We start from the raw sequence: 13,321 nt of genomic DNA, 5'->3' as shown, positions 1-13,321 counted from the left end.
CACTCCCGAGCTTCCCCTCAGTCCCGAGCTGCCTCGGTCCCGAGCTGTCCTTCAGTCCCGATCTGCTCCTCAGTCCAGTGGGGTTCTGGGTGGGGACTACTAGGCCATGGTCGGCGGCGAGGGTGGACTATCCAGGGACGAAGGGAGAGGGGACTAAGACATTAAAGGAGTGGGGTCCACGTCCCGCGCCGGAGCCGCCACCATGGACAGACGCCCACCCGGACCCTCCCTATTGTTTTGAGGTGCGTTCGGGAGTCCGCACCTTAGGGGGTTCTGTCACGCCCTGGTCAAAGTATTTTGTGTTTATCTTTATGTATTTGGTCAGGCCAGGGTGTGGCATGGGGTTTTTGTAATTGTGGTGTGTTTGTCTTGGGGTTTTGGTGGTGGTATTGGGATTGTAGCTTAGTGGGTTGTCTAGCAAGGTCTATGGCTGTCTGGAGTGGTTCTCAATCAGAGGCAGGTGCTTATCGTTGTCTCTGATTGGGAACCATATTTAGGCAGCCATATTCTTTGAGTTTGTCGTGGGTGATTGTCCTTAGTGTCTTACTTGTACTCTCTGTTAGTTTGCACTAGATAGGCTGTTTTCGGTTTTCATTACGTTTATTGTTTTGTAGTGTTTAGTGTTTAGTCGTGTTTAGTGTTTAGTCGTGTTTACGTTTTGTTTAATAAATATGGATCGCAATCGACACGCTGCAGTTTGGTCCGACTCTCCTTCATCACCACTAGAAAACCGTTACATAGATAGACACCACCCTGGTCTCCCGAACAGCAGCAACTGGCAACTGACACTTGAAATGACATGACCAGAATGCCCAGGGTCCAAATTTGAAGCGTCTCAGAGTAGGTGTGATGATCTGGTACAGGGTCTGTATCTACAAAGCATCTTAGAGTAAAAGTGCTGATCTAAGATCAGTTTAGCATTTTATATCAACATGAATAATATTATATGTACAGATCCTATATAGCCACTCCTATTCTGAGAACCTTTATGAATACAGGCACAAAGCTACTGTGCTGTCTGACAGCCAAATACAGTTATCTCACTCTGTCTCTTTATTCATGAGCCTTTTGAGTGTCGATGTGTCTCTAGCCTGGTCCCAGATCTGTTTGTACTTGCCATGCCAACACACATTAGGACGAGGCTAATGTGTCTCTACATTGAATACTAAAGTAAACACTTGCATTCAGCTGCCTCCTATTTATTTATAACTATTTGCATTGACTATACAGTCGAAGGGCAGGTTTTAAATTGTGATTGCTTGAAATGTATCCCATTTTGGACAATCCACTGCATGTAGATTGGCGTGTTTGTTAATTATTTCTTAGTGGGTGCGTCATTCCTTCTTTGTTAGAACCATAATAACCACAATTGGAGGAAGTCCGTACTACTACTAGGGTCTTTGAAAGGTTAACGTCAACGTCTTTGGTGTGTGTGTGTTAGTCAGGTGACAGGTCGGAGTTATGCTCACTGGGATCAGAGAGAGAGGGAGTCTTTTCATTCAGACAACTAACTGTAGTCATGGAGATCTGAAATAATAGCTGCCTGATTAAGCTTTCTCAGCCAGAGCCTAATTTCATTAGACGGTTTACTTGTGGATTACAATCATGGTGTGTGTTTGTTTGGCTGTGCGTGTGTGAGATCAGGGAACTGGTTTTCGTTCTGATTCTCTTGCCTTCTCCAAGATGTGCACTTGTTCACTCGTCCACATGGACTTTAAGGTCACAGGTGTAAGATATGGTGGAAACTCCATTGTGCCCGTGGAGGCAACAGTGTAGAATTCTAGCAACTAGGAAATGGCAAAGTGATATCCACTAGATAACATAGCCACAAAATAAGAACAGCTTTCCCATTCTGAAAACAGATGCCGCTCTGGCAGGAGAAGTCAATAGGCAAATATCACAGCCAATCACAACACTGGTATGTAAATACTACTGTGAAACACTGTCATTCCACTGTTACTGCATATATGTTATGGATATTTTCTGAAATTACATTGCAAAAAAATAAAAATTCCTATGTGTTGCACATTTAAACAGTACTAGTTATAGGCTGTGTGTTATAGGCTATGTGACATTTTTTTATCTTGGCTGTGACTTGGTCATAGCCACGATGCGAAGCCATGATAAAAATGTCATAACACATGGACTTGAGTGTATTATTGCTTTTATACAATGGATTACCAGCATTTAAAAGAAAGATTATTTCCTAAACCATACATAAAATAAAAAAAATGTGATGCTACTTTCAAACACTGGTTGTCAAGTGCAATTTCAGATGTTCTATGGTCGTTAGTTCTATTCGTCTTGACTGCCATGTAAAGCAAAACTATCCAAGCGCTGGTTGATCGTTCCAGTGCTTTGCAGGTTGCTATGACAAACAAAATGGATGCTATGGAGGCTCTTCCCATCTTGCTTGCTAGCCAACTACACAGCTAACACAATCACTTTAGACTGATGCTGGAAAGACAGCAAACTAGCTGCATTTCATTTTACCTGTTTTTCCATTGACATTTCTTTGTATATATCCGTACAAATTATGCTGATTCATGATTTCGACTGGCTAAGAAAAGCTGCCTGTCTGTCTCGTCCTGACTTCCGACACGTTCATTATAATGGGACACAATGTTGCAAATGTCAGAGATAATGTCTAGATGCTTTTTACAGTGGAGATCAAGTTTACAAATTGGCAGATGAGACAGTGGATCTGTAAAAGTAGTGGCAGTAGTAGTGTGGGCTAGGTAACGATGTAAACAATGCCACTTTTTATGTGGCCATGTGTATGTTGTGTAGTATATCATGGGCAGGATAGACTAACATTTGAATTCCTAACTACCCGTTGTATGAAATGCTTTTAAATCCCTAATAAGGAGCGAACGAGTGCACATTTAAAAGAAGGGAAGTGAATCGGACCAGAGCACAGGTCAGAAAGCCCTTGTGCAATGGATGATCAGTCCAGAAGAAAACTGCAGAAGTCATAGCCTGAAATGGCACCCTATTCCCTATTTAGTGCACTACCTCAATGGCTATGGCTATAAGTAATTCACTATATCGGGAATATGGTGCCATGCAATTTCAGACAGCCATACCACCCGAGCCACGGCTTGTTCACCCTGTTACCATCCAGAAGGCTAGGTCAGCACAGATGCATCAAAGCTGGGACCGAGAGACTGAAAATCAGCTTCTATCTCAAGGCCATCAGACTGTTAAATAGCCATCACTAGCCGGCTACCACCCGGTTACTCATTCCTGCACCTTAGAGGCTACTGCTCTACAGTATATACATAGACATGGAATCACTGGTCACTTTAATAATGGAACACTAGTCACTTTAGCAATGTTTACATACTGCTTTACTCATTTTCATATGTATATACTGTATTCTATTCTGCGGTATTTTTAGTAAATGCCACTCCGACATTGCCGTACTAATATTTATATATTTCTTAACTCCATTCTTTTACTTTAGATTTGTGTGTATTGTTGTGAATTGTTAGATATTACTGCACTGTTGGAGCTAGGAACACAAGCATTTCGCTACATGCGCAACAACATCTGCTGAACATGGTTATGTGACCAATACGGGTTAATTTGATAGCCATACTACACATTACATCCAATAACAACTGCTTTGGGGACATATGAATTAATGTAGAGTCATGTTTTAATCTTGCAATGTAATGGAGGGTCTGACAACAAGCATATGTGTGTACCCTCGCTCTCCGTGAGCAGAAAGGTTTATCGTTTTATACACATTAATTCCAATTGATTAAAGTGGTATTCCTCTAACCATAGACAGTGTGGGGTCTGGTCCACCAATCACCACAGGACAATAGACTCTAGCCATCTATCCCGTGAGAACCACAGTATAGAGAGAACCCTGTGGTGAATCTTTACCATTAGTTAGACTGTGCCAGTGGTCAACACAACTGGGTATGGACTACATATGCCCCCCAGCAGTGGTAGTTCAAATCCCCTCTGGACCAGTTTCTACATGTGCATATGTCCTGTAGGTCTGATATGCATGTCTATCATTTTTTTTCTTCTATTCCAGGAGCCTCACATGGTGACTTCTAATGTCCTGGAATAAACCGGAAGCTGAACCATGGTCATTCTGCAACAGGTAGAGAGTAGAATTCCTTATTTCTCACTCGTTCTCTCTTTCAAACACACGCACACTCACACACGCACACTCACACACACACACACACACACACACCCTGTGGACGACCTTTGCAGGTGAGACTTAATTTAAATGCTAAAAGGATAGGGGCTATGTTGTGTTATCAGCTGGCTCACCAGAGGACACAGTGATATCTGTTGTGACACGTTAAAATACCAAACATAGCATGAGCTAACAGGCACCCTCAGTCTCCCATCATTAGTCAGACAGGGTTTGTGGAACTTTAAACATCTCTTTATCCAGGTTTTTAAAGGGATAGTTCATTGATTACATTTTTTGTTTGACAAAAATAAAGTTTAACAAAAATAAAGTGTGGATTGCTGTCACTTGTTGTCCATAGACTGCTTTCAAGGTAAGGATACAAATATTAAAATATGTCAAATCTCTGAACTATCCTGAGTAGGCTACCTCAATGTCAATAGCCTAGCCATGAATCATGCATCTCATGCCCTCAGTAAGACATCTGTGATGTCCAGACGGAGGGATGGTGACATGGACGTTTCACCTCAACTTGGTTTTGCAATGCAATATTTTATGTTTTTTAGTGCTTAACGGCATCTTTTTCTAGCAAAGCTTGTAACCAGGTTTTGGGGAGTCAAAGTAATTCTTAAAGCAATGCACATTTGGTTTCATTTACTCAATGAAACTTTGACAAAATGAATGGTGCTTTCTTGATTGATTCGGTACTAAATGTGTTGTTGTTTTCCGGGTCATTGGATCTACATGTGGTTGGGTGGTTTGTGAGAGATGGAATAACAGCACGGTCAGTGTGTGTCCAGCATGTTAAAACAGAACAACAGTAAATAAAGTCGTCACCCACCCACAATGCCTCCTTGGCCCAATTGAGAAATTGCGTGTGACTAACACATTTCTGTTAATTACTATTGCTCCCGCCTTGGGCCAATCAGGGTTATTTTGTAAATGCCAGATCTCTATGGTATCATTCGCCCAAGTTTTGTCAAAATCAGGCCGGTGCTGTCTGAGATATCATATGTCACTAACGTACTAACGGACGGAGACAGATCCACAGTCCCCTCTTCGATTTCAATGTGGGGGACAATAAAAACAACATGGCAGCTTAACACTAAAATGTGACCAAACCCATTCTCTGACTGGGGCTGATTTCTTAATCTCACCTTGATCGACAGCAGGGATTTATAGTAGGCTGCTCAACCTAGCCCTTTTATAAGGTTCTGTTTATCTGTTTACTGTGCCTCTCAAACATTGAAGTAATCACTGATATGGCATGGGAGGTTTGTGGCATAGGCCTTGTTTTCACCAATCATAATTTAGAATAGTGATAACAAGGACTGAAGGAGGGAAGGATGCATTTTCAAAATATTCAAACCTTCTCGAAACAGCCCCACCTCCTCCTAGCAACAAGTGATATGTTACATCACTTCCTATAAAGTCTGCATTTGGACGAGGCTAAGCCTACATCAACCTAATTTCCCTTATTGGAAATTGGCAGTCTTCAAAATTAGCCAACGTATTTCATGCAGAACAATACGCAAGACTAAAACATACTTTATTTTATTTGGATTGGTTAATTTAGGAAGTGCACAGAAAATAGCTTTGATGTAATAAAAATACCAATGTGTCAGGAGGGATTATGAGGTGCATTGACTCTGTACCGGTACCCCCCTCCCCCCCTCCCTGTATATAGTCTCACTATTGTTATTTTACTGCTGCTCTTTAATTACTCGTTACTATTATTTGTTATTCTTATCCATATTTTTTTAAGCTGCATTGTTGGTTAGGGGGCTCATAAGTAAGCATTTCACTGTAAGGTCTACAGCTGTTGTATTCGGCGCATGTGACTAATACAATTTGATTTGATTAAGTGTGATGTTGCTCCACTCTTGTGACCTTAGACCAGACTTTTGAGTCTGTTGGCAGAGTGAGATGTTACTAGTGGATTTTATTATATAACTATTGTAATAACTATATAACTATTGTAATGTAATCACATTCTCATCAAGTATGTACTTCAGTAAATACAAACAAATATGTTTTGAAATGCATTTTAATTTGAAAGTATATTGACGACAAGTCCAGGGTGTAACGTGGGGATTAAAAAAACATGAAAATCACATCCTGGAACAGAGCTAGACCCACCCCTATTAGACAATATATTGAAATCATGTTCTTAACATATTGGAATGGCAAATGTAATGTATTCAACTTGTGTCAAAATCTCTGTATGGGACTGCAGCTCTCGAAAAGATCTAGCAGATTCAATTGCTGAATGAGTTTTCTGAGAATTCCTTCCTGATCACTGGTTGTATTTGTGGTTGCGTTCCAGGGAGACTATGTCTGGTTGGACCTCAAGACGGGCCGGGAGTTCGTCGTTCCGGTGGGAGCCGTGGTCAAGCTCTGTGACTCGGGACAGATCCAGGTGCTGGACGACGAGGGGAGGGTGAGTCCACACAAAAGTTGACAATGACAAGACATGATGAGACATTGACAAGACGTTACAAGACGGTGACAATATTTTGACAAAACATTGACGCGACGTTGATGAAACAAGACTTTGGCCTTGTTCGAATACTCCTGAAATACATCTCATTCCTCCTTTCCTTGAAGTTATCATTACATGACATAATTGAAAGTAATGCCATGGAAAGCTTGCTTACACCTATCCAGTCATGTTATATCAGTGATTACTCCAATGAAGGAAGGATTCAAACAGGGCCTTTACTTGATCTAACAAACCGACATGGACACACAGTAGCCTATGACACCATAGTTCTTCAATGGCTGTGACTGTTCCCCCATTAGGAGCACTGGATCTTGCCCCAGAATGCCACCAACATTAAGCCCATGCATCCCACTTCCATCCACGGGGTGGAGGACATGATCCGCCTGGGGGACCTAAACGAGGCCGGGATCCTGCGCAATCTGCTCATCCGCTACAACGAGTGTGTCATCTATGTGAGTCACCCCTGCAACACTGTCTGCTCGCTTTTGGTACCACTACAGGACCACCATTTTATATTGTATGAGTCCTTCAAACAACAAGGAAGTGTGGTATAGAACGTATTCTATAAAACATAGTGACCTTGTTTAGTGATGTGTAGCTCATGTTGTTGATGTATGATAAACTGTTATAGGATTTGTCTGCTTGGTTATTTGACTTACTTTCTTAAATGGTTATGCTAGCATATTGGTTATGTTCTTCCACTCTTCCCCTGGCCACAACCCCCCACTGGTTCCTTAGCTTACCTGCCTGGTTGTGTCTCAACAGTTTGAAACAATTTCCTCTCCTCATGTTCTTTCCTCCAGTATCACTGCTCTGGCAGGACACATGATGAAAACGTGTCCAGTCCATTGTGGTACTGGGGGTTCTTGGAACTCCCTCTCCTGGATCCTGGAGAATTGTCATCAACTGACACTAATTAGCATAACGCAACGGACAAAAAATATTACTAGAAAATATTCATATTCATGAAATCACAAGTGAAATATATTGAAACACAGCTTAGCCTTTTGTTAATCACCCTGTCATCTCAGATTTTGAAATGATGCTTTACAGCCAAAGCAAGACAAGCATTTGTGTAAGTTTATTGATAGCCTAGCATAGCATTATGCCTAGCTAGCAGCAGGCAGCTTGGTCACGAAAATCAGAAAAGCAATCAAATTAAATTGTTTTCATTTTTGATGAGCTTTGGATGTTTTCACTCACGAGACTCCCAGTTAGACAGCAAATGTTCATTTTGTCCCATAAAGATGATTTTTATAGCCGAAATACCTCTGTTTGTACTTCACGTTTGGTTGAGAAATCCACTGGAAACTGCGGTCACGACAACGCCGAAAAATATTCCAAATTAGATCCATAATATCGACAGAAACATGGCAAATGTTTTTTATAATCAATCCTCAGGGTGTTTTTCAAATATCTATTCGATAATATATCAACTGGGACAGGTGACTTCTTAGTAGGAAAGAGAGAAACAATGGTCGCATTTGTCTATTACGCACAAATCACTCTGAGAGCCTCCAGCTGACCACTGACGCAATATTGTCGTTCAGGCTCATTTTTCAAAATAAAAGCCTGAAACTATGTATTGTGACACTAGACACATTAGGGAAGCCATAGAAAAAGGAATATGGTTGATATCCCATTCACTGCTCAATAGGGACGCATAGGAACGCAGAGCTTTCTAAATAAGAGTCCTTTCCTGATTGGATTTTTCTCAGGCTTTCGCCTGTAATATCAGTTCTGTTATTACTCACAGACAATATTTTTTACAGTTTTGGAAACTTTAGAGTGTTTTCTATCATAAGCTGTCAATTATATGCATATTCTAGCATCTTGTCCTGACAAAATAGCCCATTTACTTTGGGAATGTTATTTTTCCAAAAATGAAAATAGTGCCCCCTAGTTCCAAGAGGTTTTTACGGAAGCTGTTATAGAGTATTGAGACCCAGCCCCTGTGTGTGTCCCCCAGTCGGTCCCTCATCAACTATTATGGTTCTTTCCTCTCACTCTTCCTCTTCATCTCCCTCCCTATTTCTCTACATAGACAAATTGTGGGGGAAGGGTGAGTACAAACTACAGAAGAAAACCTTTTTTTTAAGCAACATGCTAACAAGCTAGCCCATTTCATTAATGCTAGCACTCCTGCTAGCATCAATGAATGGCTATAATCTCTGCTGGGCTGAAGGCTGGCCTCTGCTTCAGGCTTAACCTTTGATCCAGCTTGTTAAGTGTGCTTTGACCACTGAAGCGTAAATGTCAAACACACATGAGCCTTTAGGGCCTTTAGAACGCAACAGAGCTTTGGCCTGGGCTTGGAGGTGCAACAAATCATGGGCTATTATGACTGATTATTATGTCTACATTTTGCACATTAAGGTGATTTTCAACCTAAATTCAGTTCAAGAACTTGAACTTCCAATGATTTTGTAGCTCTAATTTAACAATCAGTTGTCATCAGGCTTACAACACACTATCTCAGTGATCAAAATCCTAGTGACTACCCTAATCAAAGTGAAAGAAAGCGATAAATCATGGCATCGCTAGCAACAAATTGTACTATCACTAGCAACAAATCAAGCGATCACTAAAGCCTCACGGATGACATCGTTGCCCTGATCTTGGCATGACCCTTGACCATTTCACATTTTGACTTTGACCTTTGCCTGCAGACTTACACAGGGTCAATTCTGGTGGCAGTAAACCCTTACCAGCTGCTGCCCATCTACACACCGGACCATATCCGCCTATACACCAATAAGAAGATTGGGGAGATGCCACCTCACATCTTTGCCATTGCAGACAACTGTTACTTCAACATGCAAAGGAACAACAAGGACCAGTGCTGTATCATCAGGTTAGTGTATTGTATTGATGTGTGTGTGTGTTGTGTTCCTCTATTTGAGTGTATATGTGTTTGAGTTTCTGTGTGTGTGTGTGTGTGTGTGTGTGTGTGTGTGTGTGTGTGTGTGTGTGTGTGTGTGTGTGTGTGTGCCTGTGTGTGGGTGTTTGGGTGTTTGCCTGTCTGTCTGCTTGTCTGCCTCTGTACAGAAAAATATTGTATCTCCTCCTGTGTTCCTCAGTGGTGAGTCTGGGGCCGGTAAGACAGAGAGCACCAAGTTGATCCTGCAGTTCCTGGCAGCAATCAGTGGACAACACTCCTGGATAGAGCAACAGGTCCTGGAGGCCAACCCCATACTGGAAGGTCAGACTCAACATAGAGATGAGACACTAGAATGGGCTATTAATGGCAGCCATCTTGGTCAAATTACAAACCAGTCGAATTGAGAGAAAAAAAACAGACCAAGATTGCTGTCTTGTAGTTGTGTTTCTTGGATGCCAATGTCCATTCTAGTGTTCTATTGAATTCTGTGTGACTCACTACATGCACTGACATTTAATAGCTAGGGTGCTTGCTGTCTGTCTCTGCCTAGGCCAACTTGTCCTAGTGTTACATGGCAAGGTAAATGTTATGTAGAGATACACTCGCTCCAAACTGCCCCAGAGGCAGTTTTAGGGTTTGTTTATGGTTTGTAACAAGGCTAGAATCACAGAAGCTGTGTAGGAAAAGCTGAACTTGGAATGCGTTCTTCAAAGACAGCTAGACAGATGTAGGATGTGCGTGCCTTCCCCTGGAACTAGTACAGGGGTGAAGTAAACACCTTCCAGGCCATGAGTAGTGATCCTACAGTTTGGTGTATAGCTTAAGCCACGCAGGGCATTAATTCACCTTTCTATGACATCTAGTGTGACCCAGAATTAACACAACAACTGGGCCTCTTATCCAGGTCTAATGTCCTATTTGCACCTTCTAAAGTTTCTATCTGGGTACTCTACATGTGGACTGGGAAAAGGATGCATCGCCCTACAGTATACATCCAGTCTATATCTCTCTTAGCTAATGTGACTGACCAGGGTTCGAAACCCGGGTATACTGCATGCCACAATACTGTTAGCACGGTGTGCTAAAGCCCTAGGCATTCGCTTGGGGTCCCGCCAACACAAGTCTTCAGGGTCTCGGGCAAGGTTATTTATCACGCGTGCATGGTTCACTGAACTGCATCTGTTACGCTAACTCAAACCTTTATTCTTTCATCCATGCAGCATTCGGGAACGCTAAGACTATTCGGAACGACAACTCCAGTCGCTTTGGGAAATACATCGACATTCACTTTAACAAGAGAGGGGCCATTGAGGGGGCCAAGATAGAACAGTACCTTCTGGAGAAGTCCCGAGTCTGCAGACAGGTAAGTGTCCAGGGGGAGGGGATATATAGGGGCCAGAATATAACAGTACATAATGGAGACGTCTCAAGTTTTCAGACAGATTCCAATTTTCTTCAACTTTGTACCCAATGAACATGACCCTGCTGTTACTCTTCCCACAGGCTGCGGATGAGAGGAACTACCATATTTTCTACTGTATGCTGCGGGGCATGTCCCCAGAGCTGAAGAAAAAGCTTGGCCTGGGACTTGCCACTGACTACCCCTACCTCACCATGGTGAGTAGTGTGTGTGTGAGCGTGCGTGTGCTACAGTATGTGCGTGCACACATCTTTGCGTGTGTGTGTGTGTGTCAAATCAAGTTTTAATTGTCACATTCTTAAAAAAAACAGGTGTAGATGAACAATGAAATGCTTACATACGGGCCCTTCCAAACAATGCAGAATAGGGAAAATTATAATATAAAAAAAGATATAGAAAAAAAATGGTAATATGAGGAAAAAATACACAATGAGCAATGATAGCTTGGCTATATACATGGGGTAACAGTACTGGGTCTATGTGCAGGGGGAAGAGGAAATTGAGGTAGATATGTACATATAGGTAGGGGTCATGTGACTAGGCAACAGGATAGATAACCATCAGTGGCAGCAGCGTATGTGATCAGTGTGGAAGTGTGCCAGTATGTGTGTGGCGAATGTGTGCCTGTGTGTATGTGCTGTGTGTGTGTTGGAGTGTCAGTGTAACTATGTGTGAGTGTGTGGTTAGAATCCAGTCTATGCATGGAGTCAAAAGGAGCAAAAAGGGTCAATGTAGATAGTAGCTATTTGGTTAACTATTTAGCAGTCTTATTGCTTGAGGGACTTAGCGCTCAGGTACAGCTTGCCGTGCAGTAGCAGAGAGAACAATCTATGACTTGGGTGGCTGGAGCCTTTGACAATGTTTAGGGCCTTCCTCTGACACCTCCTGGTACTGTATCGAGGTCCTGTGTGCATGTCTATAACTCCCAGTGTACATGTGCATACACTCTGTGTGTACACAAGTTTGTGTGCATCTAGGGCTGTGGTGGTCACTGAACTGCATCTGACATTTTGTCAGCCGGTTATTGTCATGCAAACGACTGCTGGTCTCAAGGTAATTTACTCTAATTAACATAATCATGTTTAGCATCTCCAGGTCTCCACAAATACAAGCTGCTGATGCAGTCCTTCGAAACATCTACATTTAAACAAGTCTGATAAATCAATTTAATATACACCCTCACAACCAATCAATTATTTAAGGTCTAAAGAAACATATATTTATGTTATTTATTTAATGTATTATTTAATGATGTATTTTTAATTAATTGTATTTATTTATTTAACATATATTCTGAAATATATTTCAGATGAACAATTTGAGTTGGCCTAATATATGTTATCTGACTATGCGTCAATGCCATAGGCTGTAGGCTTGTTCATTTAGCAGACAAGATATGCTTGTTTATAAATCCTATGCCATTATTGTATGATTTTATAACTCCATTCCGGAGCGAGTGAGTATATGAAGTGGTTATGTTGAGCATAAAAGTGATAATTTGAAACAGGTCCTATATGCTAAATCTAGAGTTATTTGCCAACATTAGTTGTGAATGACCTTTAGAATGTCTTAGAAATCAAAACATATATGGGCTGCATGATGCGACTACAAGCTATTGATTATTTGAGAAAGTCGCAACAAAAAAAAGCTTGCGGTCGGTTCCTTGCCACAGGCTGCACACTCTGTTCTCTTATCAAGTGATCATATTTTCAACCATCAGATTATTCTCTTTTGAATCTTGTTTGAACTAATATGTCCAATTAGTTTCGCTTTAGAATGGCCCATTATCAAATGGGCAGTAACAGGTGCAGGGGAAAAAATATATGTCATCCGTATGCACTCCAATAGCGAATAGAGGCTGCATTCCCGCTGGATCACTCATGCCGGGTAGACTACTCTGGTTATTTCACTCCACACATCAACCACTGTTTGATGAGCATGCAGCCTCTCGCCCAAACTCTGTATGCCATGGGTTCTCCAACCCTATTCCTGCAACTACCCCGTGCTTAATTTGAGAAACCAAGTGAAATCTGTTTGGGAACATCGATCGTAACATGTTTACACAACGAAACACATTTAATGAATAAACTGTTATTGACAGCCCCTCCCTCTGCTTGCTCGAGTAAAGAATGAAGTAGAGGAGTGGAGATGGAAATGCACAGTGTTGAGATATTCTGTTGTTAAAGGTAATGGTCAGCCTATTTATTATGAAAATATACAGCATTTCCTATTACTAGGCTATTCAAAATCAATACAAATTCACAATCATTTTAGGCCAACTCTGTACGTTCTCTCCCAGACTCGTGGATAGAAAGTTTGGCGCGTAGCACAAGGTAACCAGTCCATCCAGTACGCAAA

At 41.7% G+C, this 13,321-nt stretch overlaps 1 pseudogene; it reads left to right on the top strand.

Moving 5' to 3' along the window:
* LOC112258022 overlaps window positions 1-13,321 on the top strand; it is a 95,704-nt pseudogene that overhangs the window by 17,846 nt on the left and 64,537 nt on the right.

This window comes from Oncorhynchus tshawytscha, linkage group LG09 (genome assembly GCF_018296145.1).
Source record: "Oncorhynchus tshawytscha isolate Ot180627B linkage group LG09, Otsh_v2.0, whole genome shotgun sequence".
NCBI lineage: Eukaryota > Metazoa > Chordata > Actinopteri > Salmoniformes > Salmonidae > Oncorhynchus > Oncorhynchus tshawytscha.
The sequence above is the reverse complement of the archived record's forward strand: the minus strand, read 5'-3'. Positions and strand labels throughout refer to the sequence as shown.